The sequence below is a fragment of the Hippichthys cyanospilos genome, chromosome 21 (assembly GCF_059441005.1).
Source record: "Hippichthys cyanospilos isolate Australia breed blue-spotted pipefish chromosome 21, RoL_Hcya_1.0, whole genome shotgun sequence".
In the NCBI taxonomy this organism is placed as follows: domain Eukaryota; kingdom Metazoa; phylum Chordata; class Actinopteri; order Syngnathiformes; family Syngnathidae; genus Hippichthys; species Hippichthys cyanospilos.
Window position 1 is genome coordinate 13,848,957 of NC_142389.1, and position 9,184 is coordinate 13,858,140.

General features: G+C 41.0%; 1 long non-coding RNA gene across 4 annotated transcripts; it reads left to right on the forward strand.

Annotated features, from left to right (window-relative positions):
* The first annotated feature begins 443 nt into the window (after positions 1–443).
* Positions 444–6,127, forward strand: LOC148406685 (uncharacterized). 4 transcript variants are annotated; one of them, XR_015863996.1, is made up of 6 exons: positions 444–967; positions 2,065–2,271; positions 2,345–2,386; positions 2,452–2,605; positions 5,054–5,142; positions 5,787–6,127. It is a non-coding gene; the product is annotated as an uncharacterized LOC148406685 (long non-coding RNA). The 4 variants fall into 4 exon arrangements; XR_015863999.1 differs by having other exon boundaries at positions 5,795–5,817; XR_015863998.1 differs by lacking the exon at positions 5,787–6,127 and having other exon boundaries at positions 5,054–5,236.
* Positions 6,128–9,184: the final 3,057 nt, after the last annotated feature.

The window sequence follows — 9,184 nt, forward strand, 5'->3', positions numbered from 1 at the left end:
ACAAACAACCATTTGCATGTACAAACACCTATAGACAATTTAGAACTTCCAATTAACCAACACAGCTTGTTTTTGGAATATGGGAGTGCCCTGAGTAAACCCGGGCATAAGGAGAACATGCAAACTCCACACAACCATGGCCAGAGCTGTTAGCATGTAAGGCAGATGTGCTAACCAGTCTGCAAATTTTAAAAATCTCACGACAGATATGAAAATCAGGGTTCAGATTTAATCATATATATATATATATATATATATATATACCCAAATTAGTTAGTTTCTTTGTTCTTGTGACATATGAGGGTTCCATTGACATTATTAGTTGTAGCTGTGCATGCCTAGCTCAAAATGAGCGGACTCAGACTTGAATGAACTAATTGAGCTGCTCTGGACCAGAATCATCCCATTCAATTTAGACCGTTATGTGAATGTAAAGCCATATTGCCAAGATGAATGGTTTAGCTATTAATTGCTTCATGAATGGATTTTGTTGCTTTGTATTGTTGATGGAAGATAAAACAAGTTTATTTTTACATTAGGAGAAAAGCATTCATTTAGGTCATTACTAGCATTACTGTCTTATGGCCAAGTTCAGTAACGGTGAGCCATTTCTACCCACACCACAAGACAGTTGACAGGCATGTAAGAACGAATTTTGGCCTTAAACTGTTCTAACAAAAAATAATGAGGGCACATGTGGTGGGCGTGGCCAATGAGGTTATAGGTTTTTGTCACAGTGTGCGTTGTTGTGTGGATGCTGCTGTGGGCTACAAGATCATCTTTGGGGGTGGAACCAGCATAATAGTAGAAAGCAGTAAGATACCTTGTATTTTTCAGCATTTCAACAGTGCCACATGTGAACATATTTAGGCCTACTATCTTTCTCCGCTTTATTCCTCAACATGGATTGCTTTTCTTACTTCGTCACATTGCTCATTGCACTTTGTGGGTTATGGCAACACGTCAAGTGAGTTGATATTTTTTTCTTTGCCTTTTTTTAATCCAAACACTGATATACACATCACATTTGATGGTGTATGAAGATGATTTTGTGAATGAGGATATTTGTAAGGGAACAGGAAATTAATTTTCCAAAGCAGAATCAGTGAGTTTAGACTTGTGAGTTGTGCTTCAACTGATACTCTGTGTGTGTGTGTGTGCTTATATATTGTTTTTAAATCAGAATTCAATTTGAAAAATGTGAGCGAAACCGGAATTAGGGTATGCAGGCAATGTGAAGAAATATTTCACATACTTCACATTTCACATATTTTTTTTAATCCCTCACACTTATTTGACACGCACCTCCTTCCACTTTACTTATCCGATTGACATAATTCCAATTTGAACATATACCAACAATTTTCACATTCGAACTATTCACTTTGTTGGGGGTGAAAATTCAACATGTTTTACCCCCAAATTCCTCATTCAATCCCAATTAGGCATCAGAGGTTGTCATTTATTCCAATGGAATATCCAACACTACACATTTTTAACGTTCCCGTTTATAGACTAATGCGTTCAGCCCATTCAGGTCACATTTGGAATGATTTTCATTTTGTCCAAAATTCCGACTAAACTTGCCAAAAATTCACCATTATGATAGCGTACAAAAAATCCCTATTCCAAATGAAACCTCAGGTTTAACTTTTCCTCTTTGAAATTCCAAATGTTACGTTTATTCAATTCACATGCCAAAAATTCTGATTTATGAACAATTAAACATTTTCCCAAATAAAGATCCCATTAATAGAAAAACAAAAAACATTCCTCATTCATTCTCAATGACACAATAATCAAAACAATTTCACAAGATTTTCTTGAATCAAGCAAAAAACCTATGTGAGGACAGAGATTAGCGATTCGTTTTTGGAGATAGATTCTGTAATCCTACAACACAAACCGCACACTTAGTCTGGTTTTCACTAGGCATGGGTTTGAATGTGTCTTCTGGCTTGTTCACCGGGAGAAGGCTTATAATTGTTGTAGTTAATGTTCATAACAGTAAAATATCTATGAAAGGCAACATGTCCCAAGTCTTCGGTCTTCGTGTTGCTATAGGGGTGGAGTTTGAGCCATCCTTCTACAAACTTGAGGAGAGTCATCGGACAGCATGTCTTGCCACCGGCTTCAGCCGACACAAAGGCACAGAGAAGGCAGGAAAGGGACGCATGTTCAAAGAATCTCTTGCAGTCCGAATTTCAGAAGACTCGCTTTACAACCAAGTGGCAATGCTAACAGCCGCACATAATGACACGTGTGAGGAAGGTGAGAAGCATAGGCATGACTTGCACCGATCTTAATGAAGTCACGTCATGTTATTCCTGGTTTGCCTCTACAGGTGAGAATGGACCAGCGCTTTGCCACGACACATTGGTGCCAGGTTGGTATTGAACATGCAAGAGGCCTAGTCTGTCTGTCTGAGTTCAACATGCATGCCGTTGGCAGATGAGAAGGTGAACCTCCTCTCCCTCACCGTTCTCGCCCTCCGCCTTGTCTTCGTCAAGATGCTCGCCATCAACTGTGCCATGACGCTGCACCTGTGGTTTGGCACACCAAAGTAGCCGATGCAGACTTCCTGTCCTCAGATGCCTGAATGGAGGTGCAGTTTGTGTCTGTTTAAACTTGTATGATATGTGTCATGAACTCAATTAAAAAAAAATCTCAAAACAAAAAGCATGATTGGTTAATTATGAAGTGAAACTATGAATGAATGTCATCAGTGTTCACTATAGTAGTACTTAATAGTATATCTTCTATACTAGTGAAGTAAATAAGTATAAATAGTGAATGTAGTATACTATAATGTATATATGACACTGAGAATGGGCTTGTTACTGTGTTAGTGTACATGTTAATAGGCTGTTAGCTGCTCAAAGTGCGTGGAAGCAAATAAGTTCTGCTTTTCATCTTGGTTGGTTGATTGATTGGTTAATTATGAAGTGAAACTATGAATGAATGTCATCAGTGTTCACTATAGTAGTACTTAATAGTGTATCTTCCATACTAGTGAAGTAAATAATAAGTATAAATAGTGAATTTAGTATACTATAATGTATATATGACACTGAGAATGGGCTTGTTACTGTGTTAGTGTACGTGTTAATAGGCTGTTAGCTGCTCAAAGTGCGTGGAAGCAAATAAGTCAACAGTACAACAATTCATATTTTTAGTGAATGGAGACAAAGACATTAAAGCAGTGGTCCCCAACCCCCGGTCCGGTCCGTGGATCAACTGGTACCGGCCCGCATGGGCTGCACCCGAAATAATGTTTTGGAGATGATTTAGTTTAATGGTACGCGCACACCGAACGCGAACGAGGCAAAAAAGCGGAGAGTTTTGTATTGTAGTCAATGGAGTTCGCGTGACTGGGCACGAATGCATGTCAGGCGACGCGAATGGAGCGACACGAATTGGTGCGCGCGGTCACGAGGAGCGAAATTTCGCCTTTCGCGTGAAGTTATTTTTTTTTTTTTACTTTTTCCGCGTTTCCTGTGGCGACAGCCAATCAACTTCGGGAACATTCAACGGCTCACGCAGGGGGCAGGAATGAATCATGGTGGCCGCTTTGCGGTCCAACACGGCCAGTTGAGCCTTCAAAACAAAACAGAGCCAAGCAAAGGCACTCACCTGGCTTGTAGAAAGGCGGAAGCGAGAACTTGGGACAACTGGTATGTGCAGCGTTTGCTTCACTTAACAGCTGTTGAACCGTAGTTGCTGTGCTAAGCTAACGATAGCGCAGCATTGTCAGCACAATATTTAGCACGGTCTCAGCCACTGCGAGATTGCGACAGTGAAAACTTTTGTCGCCGCCTCTGTTGATATTACATATATTACATACATAGTGAGAAGGATGATGTGGCTTTTAGAGCAGCCAGCACCCCCCCCCCCCCCCCCCCCCCCCACACCTTACAAAGTTACATAATTACATAGTTAAATCTGGCAAAGAGGTTTGGAACGGTCTGGTGAACGTCGTCTTTGCTCATCTTGTCTCTGCCTCCTCTGCCTGTGTGTTAACAACAGCGCTGGGGTGCACTTCATGAACTATATGGCGCGTAGCTGTGATGTTTGATCTACTCCCGCCCTACAGGAACGTTCGTGCCTGTCATGAAGCGCATCCACAGCAAAAGGCATACACGCACACACATACATGAACACATTGTCCGGGCAGAGAGAGGTGCAGACCTTTGCCAACCTATGCAACGCCTTACATTTATATTGCGGACCGGAAGCGGGAGGTGTGTGCTGGCTAAAAACCACATCACAAACGTATGAACTGTTATGCTGTTATGTGCACACCGAACGCCGAATCAATCGCCGAATTGCAGTCCACGCGGCCTGGTACCAGTCCGCGGACAGGGGGTTGGGGACCACTGATTTAAAGGTATATATGATTTCAACGTGAATGTGTGTGTGTGTGTGTGTGTGTGTGTGTGTGTGTGTGTGTGTGTGTGTGTGTATGTGTTAAAGGAAATGTGTATTTTTTAACTGCAATGTATCAATAAAATATTGTGTTCATATATTGTGCTATTCTAATAAGGATTGACACGACTGGAAGTCAGTATAAGAAACAGGAATGACTTGGCCCAGAGGACGTTGAGACCAGGTGCCACCTAGAAAAGCCACAAAAGGCTTCTTCCAACATCCCAGTGTGAACTGAAGAAGATAACATTCAAAATTTAAGGCGCACTGATTTCCCCCTCTTCTAAAGAATGATCGGCAAATGAAAGACTTTTAAAGACACCATCCACACACACACACAGTTGCTTTCCACTGTGGGACTACATGGCCCCAAAACTGTATAAAACTCAATGTGGAAGGTGAAAGGTTGCCATTTTCTGCTCCAACTTATGGCAGGAATGGCCCGACGCCTCGTGTACTTTCTCACTCTCTCTCTGGTTTAAATCAACTGTTTCGTTATGTTGTGGTATGGGCAATCTTTCAACAAAAACAAACATGCTAGGAACTAGTTTGACACAAGAAGTTTTTCTAGGTTACTTTAATGTGCACGCGCGTCCATGTATGTGCTATCTTACCTTTGTCTTCACAGCTCTTTTCACAGGAAGTGGTCACCATCTCACTCGCACCACAGATCGTTGCAGTTAAGGCTTTTGTCTGCAAAGCCTGCAAGCACAGCATGTAAGTAAGCCAGGTTTGTCAAACTCATTTTAGCTCAGGGGCTTCACGGAGGAAAATCTATTCTCAAATGGACCAGACTGGTAAAATCATGATATATTACTTAAAAATAATTAGCGCCAAATATATGTAGATTTTTGTTACGTGCACCAGCCCAGTCCTAATTCAGCTCAACCAACTGTAACTGTAAAGTGTGAATATATTGTTGCAAATAAAATATAGGGATGTCTGGGCTTCCCTGCTCAAGCTGCTGCTTCCGTGACTTGACCCCAGATAAAGTGGTAGCTAATGGATGGAAAAAAATATATAATGTAAAACATGTGGTTGTCAAACTTCTTTTCAAAGAGTACAGTGATGTGCAAAAAAAAAGGAACAGAATAATATGGCGCTGTTGTGTCTCGTTTTGGGCAATGATAAGACAAAAGAAAGTGAGTTTTAAAACAGGTCCTACTACATACCGACACATTTGCTGTCGGTATGTAGTCTGTCGGTATAAGTCTTGAACAACTGTCTTTCCAATTATTCAATTCTGATTTAAATAAAATATTAATTATTGCTCTAAATGAAAAAACAGTGGGCATATGCCTAATTAAGGTTGTTTGTGGTGCCAGTCCGATATGAAATTTCATCATGCTTATCCTTCCTAGCGTCGCAGACTTAATGGTGCCTATTCCAGCTGCCTTTGGGCATTAGGCAAGGGACACCCTGTATGCCGTCCTCACTCCGAAGCTTCAGGTTTTTTACCAGCTTGATGGCTGGATAACAACGTTTCAAACAACCAGACTTTCTTTCCTTTTGGTCTGCTAAATTTGAACAATGGTCATCCACCATTACCCTCATTAGGTTGCCATGAAACTAGAAAAATAAAACACATAATCAGCTAACGATATATAGCACCTCTAAAGCTGACAAGTTGCACAATGAAATAAATACACTCTTATTTCCAATGTCTCTAACAATAAACAAAACAAATGAACAGTGTCATAATTTTGACAGCTTGTTTACTTATGGACAATTCCCATACAAGGCAAAACAAAATAAAATTTAAAAAATCCACGAACACAAACCTGTCGTCTTTGCGTGCTGCCACATTGGATTACTCATGTCTACTGAGACAAAATTTCAAAGTAACCAGAAGAAGGAGCTCTAAGTCTGCACACAAATCCAAAACAAAAAACGTGGTACAGTGAACCCTCGCTACTTTACGGTTCAATTATCGCGGATTCGCCACATCACGGATTTTTTTTTCCATTACGCGGATTCACCTCATCGCAGATTTTTTCTCTATTACGCAGATTCACAACTTAAAGGATTTTTTTTCATTACGTATTGTACTTTTGCAATAGCTCCCAAGAAGGCTGCTCCCACAAAGGCTAAATGGCTTTAAAAAAATTATGTCAGTTGCTGAGAAGGTGATACTTCTCTAAGGGAAAGGTTTTGCAGCCGTAACCCGCCATTTGGGAGTGAACGAATCCACCGTTCGCTACATTGAGGACGAAGCGAACATTAGACGACGGCTGCCATCACCTTTGGAAATTCGGCGAAGACAATTGTTACGGCTCGTAGTGAAATGATCGTCCATATGGAAGCTGCTTTAGCAATCCGAATTGCCGACTGCCGACGGAAGTTGCCTTTACTTTTGAAGTCTCACGCAGCTGCGGTCACATTAGTAGCGGCCCAGACATCGAATTAAAATCTAACCAGTACATGATCAAAAATGATTACAATAGAGAGTTGTTGGGTTTGAGGTGGGTTCGGTACCACAGAAATGACCTAAGGAGAGGTATAAATAACAACACAGGAGTCAGAGATTAAGTTTTACCACTGCAGTAGGGAGAGCTCGAAGGAGAGTGTGACCGTGTCAACCTCGTTGCAAAGTCTCTCTCTCTCAAGCTCTCAGGCTGCAGACTTTTTATTAGAAAAACTGTTGCTGAGGTGTGGGGGTCTCATATTTAAACCGTCGCACAACACGAGTATTGTGCACTGTGACAGAGTTTGCAGATAACTTACGTTTCTGGCCGCGACCTTAACATTGTTTTTAACACACACACACGCACACACACACATATATACATACGAGATAAGGAGGCACCGTGGTGTCTGGAAAGGTCGGCGTCTGGAAAAGTAGCAGTTAGCGTACATGAAGCAAAGCTGTTGCACTAATGCATCAGCCAATTTATCATTAGTTTATCTTACAAGAGTGTACACATGCAATAACATTTTATTATAAAAGAAATCTGGGAAAGAGGTTTGGAACGGTCTGGTGAACGTCGTCTTTGCTCTTCTTGTCTCTGCCTCCTTTGCCTGTGTGTTGACAACAGCGCTGTGGTGCACTTCATGAACTATATGGCGTGTAGCTGTGGTGTTTGATCTACTCCCGCCCTACAGGAACGTTCGTGTCTGTCATGAAGCGCATCCACAGGAAAAGGCATACACGCACACACATACATGTACATATTGTCCGGGCAGAGAGAGGAGCAGACCTTTGCCAGACCGTTGGAAATGTCTTACCTAGATTACCTTTATAATAAAATGGCATTTCAAGAGTAAACTCTCCATTGTAATAATCTTCAATCATGGTCAGACTTGAATACAACATTGGGGCCGCTGCTAACATGAACGTAGCTGCGCGAGACTTCAAAGGAAAAGGGGAACAGTTATGTTGTAAATTCCTCGTTCCGCTGGGTTGATGTGCATGAGGGTGCATTGCATCCATGCGTGTGGAAGCACGTGTGGTTGGAGCGGGCATGCCACGGGACAGCTAAAACGTTGAGCAGGTGTTCGGTTTATTGTTTTGGCGTTGCCATGTTCAGCTGTGAAGTCGTAAGGAAAATAAAAGCTGCATTGTTGAGCCTTATGAGTTCAACGCTCTTTGATCTGAGCTGCTTTGTGGATGAGGTGCTCCAGCACAGCCGAGCAGCCTGCCTCTCTCTCTCTCTCTCTCTCTCTCTCTCTCTCTGTGTCTCTGTCTCTGTCTCTCTCTCTCTCTCTCTCTCTCTCTCTCTCTCTCTCTCTCTCTCTCTCTCTCTAACAAGTTCACTACTGTACAGTGTATAAGGTTTAATAATTTAAGTACATGTGTGTACTGCAGTAATATTTGTCCTAAATAATATGTATGGCATGAAGACTTTTCACTTTTAAAACAAGTCTTTTTTTTTTTTTTAAATGTAAGAAGTGGGGGCGCTACTTTACAGATTTTCAGCTATCGCGACCGGCTCCGGAACGTATCTACCACGATAAACGAGGGTTCACTGTAGGGCAGAACACTCTGAATTGAATGCCAGCCATTTGCAGGGTGATCTGAAATTTCAATTTGGGAAAGGCTGCAATCACTCTTCGAATGAAATCTGTAAGACCTTGTCGTCCCTAAAATAAAAATTTAAGAGAAGGCAAGTGAGAACTGTTTTTTTTCTCTGTAAGCATATTACATTTATATTACTCTCACCGCCATAACTGGAAATATAGATTTGGCATTCTAAATGTAGCTCAATATGCTCATTACACATCCAATGGAACATTGGCTGAAGCCTAAAAACAGTACAATTCATTTAATCTGTATTGTATTGTAAATCTTTATAGACATGGAAAATAACAGAATCTTTTTTTTTTGCATTTCAATCCCTTACTTAGTTTCACAGCATAGTGGTGCATTGTTTATGCTTTAGGCAAAAACAGTGAGTGCATTGCACAATTTCAGTGGTAATATTTAAATTCAACTTCAGCCGGCTAGGTTAAGGACAGACATTTCAAAAATAGATGGTTTCAGTGGGGCTAATGTTGACATCAATACTGTGTTAAACATACTGTTTAATATGTTTTTATATGGTTCATCTTGATACACATTAACCGAAACTATTTATTGAATATTATTAATAGCAATATTACAGTGGAAACTAGTGTTATCTTACCTTGTCATTATTAGTTGTGACAGGGATCTTGCTGACAAGGTTTCATACACAAAATGCACCCAACGATTATATTCTTCTTTTCTTCATCTCTGAGAACTGAAAGTACTGTGGTGTATTCCATTTTGTGTACCAACTGT